This window comes from Chrysochloris asiatica, unplaced genomic scaffold (assembly GCF_000296735.1).
Source record: "Chrysochloris asiatica unplaced genomic scaffold, ChrAsi1.0 scaffold00040, whole genome shotgun sequence".
NCBI classification, from domain to species: domain Eukaryota; kingdom Metazoa; phylum Chordata; class Mammalia; order Afrosoricida; family Chrysochloridae; genus Chrysochloris; species Chrysochloris asiatica.
Window position 1 is genome coordinate 21878500 of NW_006408558.1, and position 5428 is coordinate 21883927.

Here is a 5428-nt window from a genome sequence, read left to right on the forward strand (position 1 = left end):
AGGGTTTCCTAGGAGTGGCTGGTGAGCTTTTACCACCGACCTTGCAGTTCAAAACAACTTTGCAGTCCAGCACATTAACCCACAGCACCACACCAGGAATCCATAAATATATATTTTGTTGTTGTTGTTGTTAAGTGCTGTTGAATCGATTCCTACCTATAGTGACCCTGTATAGGGTTTCCAAGGAGCAGCTGGTGAGCTTGAACCACCAGCCTTGAAGTTGAAACAATTATGCAGTCTGATGCATTAGCCCAGAGCACCACACCGGGATATATATATATATTATATATGTTTATATCAAGGAAATGGCTCACGGTTGTAGAGATAGGAGAGTCCCAAGTGCAACCCAGGTGAACCAAGATTTGCAGGCAGCTCCAGAAGGCAGGTATCCCAAGTTGGGGCATAGAGCAGGACCTCAGCACTGAAGCAGAGACTGCTGCAGGATGATGGTCGACCAAGGCCTGGGCGAGCATGCTGCACAATCAGCAGTGTGGCGTACAGGAGCAGAGGTGATAGGAACCAGCTTGCAGGGCCCTCCTGTAGGCATCCGGTTTTCCAGGCACACTTGGTGGGCAGGCGCAGCAGGCAAACAGACAATAGAACAGGCCACTGGCTCTGGTTCAAAGAAACAAGAGGTCGGAGGATTACCCAGATACAAGATCCGACCAAGTGAGCATTGAGTCCTGCAGATCCATTATGTTGGGAGCAGGCCACACCCCCAAGGAAACATTGTTTCAATTGATTGGCTGCTCATAGCCAATTATCCTACACTTAACTATGCCTGCTCACAGTCAATCATCATAGAGTTAACTATAAACTGGCAAACAACGGGGAATCTTGGCTCAATCAAATTGACATTTGATTGACATCAAATTTACAACCCAGTGCATAAATTTTAATAACAGTGGTATTAACTGGTCTTCCTCATAGGCGTATGGATATCCTATTACAAACAGCATTTATACTTCAAGATCCTGAAATGTTGTTTTTGATGATAAATATGACACCATTCCTCTTCAATTCCATATTCCAATTATGAATGGAGGTTTGCAGCTGTTTCTCCTCATATTGAGTTGTGCCCCATCAGCAAATGAAGGTCCCAAAAGCTTTACTCCACACGTGTCATCACAGTCAACTCTAATTTGAGGCGGTAGCTCTTCGCCAGTCCTATTTTGAGTGCCTTCCAACCTGATGGCTGATCTTCTAGCGCTATAGCTGACATATTCTGGTGCTATTCATAATGCTTCAATATTCAATATTCTGGTGCTATCTGATAGTGTTCTACTGCTATTCATAAGGTGGCTAAACATTCTAAAGTAGTCTGTCTTTCCTTCTTCCTAGTCTGTCTTATTCCAAAAGCTCAACTGAAACATGTCTGCCATGGGTGTATCCCGCTAGCTTCCAGCATCACATCAACACACAAGCCTCTACAGTACAACAAATTGACAGACAAGTGGTGGAGATACATATGTGGATGAGTCAAAAATCATCCACACTTCCATTATGTTAAAATGCCTGTCCACATCCATGGCTGATGACAACATTGAGTGTGCACATGAAATGATTTGGTGACAGTGGATTATGTGGCAAATCATTTGCAAATCAGTCATGGCTCTGCTAATGAAATAACCCATGCCTGACTTGGGTTTCGAACAGTTTGTGCAAGATGGATACCAAAACAACTCACAGAAGCCCATAAGCAGAAGCGTTTAGACATCTGCACACAATACACAAAGGAAAGTAAAAGTTTCTTTTAAAAAATCGTTACTGGTGACAAGCTATGGATTCATCACTACAAGATTGAGAATAAACGGTGGTGTGGAATGAAACTTCTTCATTCACTGACCAAGAAAAAGTTCAAAAGTCAACCGTCAGCTGAGAAATTGATACTTACAGTTTTCTGGGATTTTCAAGGACCAGTATTGGAACACTATCAGGAAAAGGGTTCAGTCATCAACAGTGCTCATTACAGTGAGATGTTCACTGAAGAATTGAAGTCTAAACTTTGGATTAAACACAAAGGACTGCTCTCCAAGGGCACTGTGATCTTGCATGACAATGCATGTCCACACATCTGTCAAAACTTTGTTTTGAGGTGTTAAAGCATACTCCCTATAGTTCTAACCTTGCTCCATCAGACTTTCACCGATTTGGTCCCCTAGAGCAGCCCTGTGAGGAGGAAGATTCACCTCAGATGAAGAAGTGAAGATAGTGGTGTATTTGTGCTTGCAGCTCAGCATGAAACATTTTAAAATAAAGGAATACGAAAGCTAGTTGACAGATGGACAAAGTGTATTGAAAAGCAAAGAGATCATGTTGAAAAATGATGTATTTATGTTTCTAAGAGTTGATTAAAATAAATACTACAGCCAGAGTGCAGATAAATTTTGACTCACCCTGGTGTGTGAGTGTGTGTGTGTATCAGTCTGCCATTCATCTGTCAGTTTGTCATACTGTCTGTGATTGTGGAAGCTATGGCACCAGTATTTTATATTCCAGCAGGGTCTCCAGGGTAGACGGGTTTCAGTGGCACTTCCAGACTAAGACAGACAAGAGAGAAGGAGAAATAGATTGATTTAGAATGTTTAGCCACTTAAACCTTATGAATAGCAGTGAAACACTGCCAGACTTAGTGCCTGAAAATGAGGCCCTCAGGTTGGAAGGAGCTCAAAATACAATTTGGGAAGAGCTGTTTCCTCAAAGTAGAGTTGGCCACAATGATGAGAGTGGAGCAAAGCTTTCAGGATTTCCATGTGTCGATGGGGTACAACACAAAGTGAGAAGCAGCAACTGCAAACATCCATTGATAGTCAGAATTTGGAATATATAAAGTATGAATGTAGGAAAATTGGAAGTTGTTAAAAATGAAATGGAACACTTAAAGATCAATATCCTAGGTATTAGCGGCTGAAATGGACTAGTATCTTTAGCCATTTTGAATTAGGCAATCACAGTTTACTTATACTGAGAATATCAAAATGAAGAGAAATGTTATGGCATTCATCATCAAAAAGAATATTTCAAGACCTGTCTTGAAGTACAATGCTGTCTGTGATATAATATTCACATGCCTACTAGGAAGACCAGTTAATACCACTATCATTCCAATTTATACACCAACCACTAAAGCCAGTGATGGTGAAATTTTTAAAATTTGCCAACTTCTTCAGTGTGAAATTGATCAGACATACAATGAAAATGCATTGATAATTACTGGTAATTGGGACGTAAAAGTTGGAAATAAAGAGGAAAGATCAGTAGTTGGAAACTATGACTTTGGTGGTAGAAATGACGCTGGAAATTACATGATAGGATTTTTTAAAAATTATATGAATTATGTGATAGTTTACATGGGAGAACACTAGTTTTACATTCATCCTATCATATTTCATTTCATTGCAATGATTATAGCATGATAGGATTTTGCAAGATAAATGCCTTCTTCATTGCAAACACTTTTTATACACATGGGCCTCGCCAGGGGGACTGCACAGGAGCTAAATTGATTCCATCTGTGGGAAGAGAGGGTGGAGAAGCTCCATATCATCATCCAAAACAGGGCCGGGGCAGACTGTGGAACAGACCATCAGTCGCTCATATTCAAGTTAAGGCTGAAGTTGAAGAAAATGAAAACAAGTCCACAAGAGCCACAATATGAGCTTGAGTATCCTCCACCTGAATTGAGAGACCATGTCAAGAACAGACCTAATGCATTACATAACAATGGCTGAAGACTAGAAGAGTTGTGGGATGACATCAAGAACATACAAGAAGAAAGCAAAAGGTAATTAAAAAGACAGAACAAGATGTCAGAAGAGACTGAAATTTGCTTTCTTTTTTTCTTCTTTGTATTTTGCATTGAGTGCAGTGAAGCTTGCTCTTGAGTGTGGAGGAGCTAAAGTGACTGGAAGAAATGATCAAACTGAAAGCGCAGCTCAAGAAGACAAGGAGTTAGGCAACCAAAAGGAAAGAACACACTCAGCATTTCTCAAGGTGAAAGGACTGAAGAAAAAAATTCAAGATGTGGATTGCAGTACTGAAGGATTCTATGGGCAAAATGGGGTACTCTTGTGGTGCTGTAGGGTAAGCACTGGAGTGCTAACCTCAAGATTGGTCATTTGAACCCGCCAGCCTCTCCTCGGAAACCGTATGTTTTTGTTATTGTTAAGTGCTGTTGAATCAGTTCTGACCCATAGCAACCCTGTAGAGGGTTTCCGAGGAGCAACTGGTGGATTTGAACTGCTATCCTTGTGTTTCAAACTGACCTTGCAGTCCAATGCATTATCCTGCAGCGCCATACCAGGACTCTGGAAACCCTGTCTATACAGCGTCACTGTCAATTGGAACCAACTCAATGATACTTAACAACAACGAAACCATGGCAACATATTGAATAATACAGAGAGCACCAAAAGAAGATGGAAGGAATACAGAGTCACTGTACCACAAAAAAGAGAGAGAAAAGAAATGGTTGATGCTCAACCATTTCAAGAGGTAGCATATGATGGTATTGAAGGAAGGTATTAGGCAAATCTGCTGCAGAAGACATCTTTAAAGTCATCAAGAGCAAAGATGTCCATTTGAGGAATAACATCCACTTGACCCAAGCCATGGTATTTTAAATTGCCTTATATACATGTGAAAGTTGGACAATGAATAAGGAAGACTGTAGAAGAATCGATGCATTTGAATTACAGTCTTGGGGAAGAATATTGAAAGTACCACAGACTGTCAGAAGAACAAACAAGTCTGTCTTGTAAGAAATACAACCAGAATACTCCTTAGAAGTGAAGACGGCAAGACTTCCTCTCTTGTACATTGGGTATATTTTCAGGAGGGACTTTTCTTTGGAAAAATGGAGGGTCAATGAAAAAGAGTAAGATGGATCAACTAAGTGTCAGCAAAAATGGGCTCAAATATAGCGACAATTGTGAGGATGATGCAGGACCAAACAGTGTTTCATTCTGTTATGCATCGGGCCTCTATGAGTCGGAACTGATTCAGGGGTATTTAAGAACATCATAGGCACAGAGGTTTATAGCAAGGGTATTGTTCACACAGTTGTAGAGGTGGGAGAGTTCCAAGTCTGTGGGTCAGATGTCAGTTTGAAATCTTCTCCTGACTCACAAAGTGGCAAGAGCTGATGAACCCCAGATTTGTTGTTGTTATGTGCTGTGGAGTCAGTTCTGACTCACAGCGACCCTGTACAGGGTTTTCAAGACTGTAAATCTTTACCAGAGCAGAAAGCCTCATCTTTCTCTCATAGAACAGCTGGTAGTTTCGAACTGCTGATTGTGAGATTAGCAGCCTGATTTGTAACCACTACCCTACCAGAGCTCCTTGATGAACCCAAGATAGGCAGATCAAAAAGTAGGATTCTGGCTGCAAAAGTGAATATATCCAAGGTTGGCAGGTAACATAGTAAGCT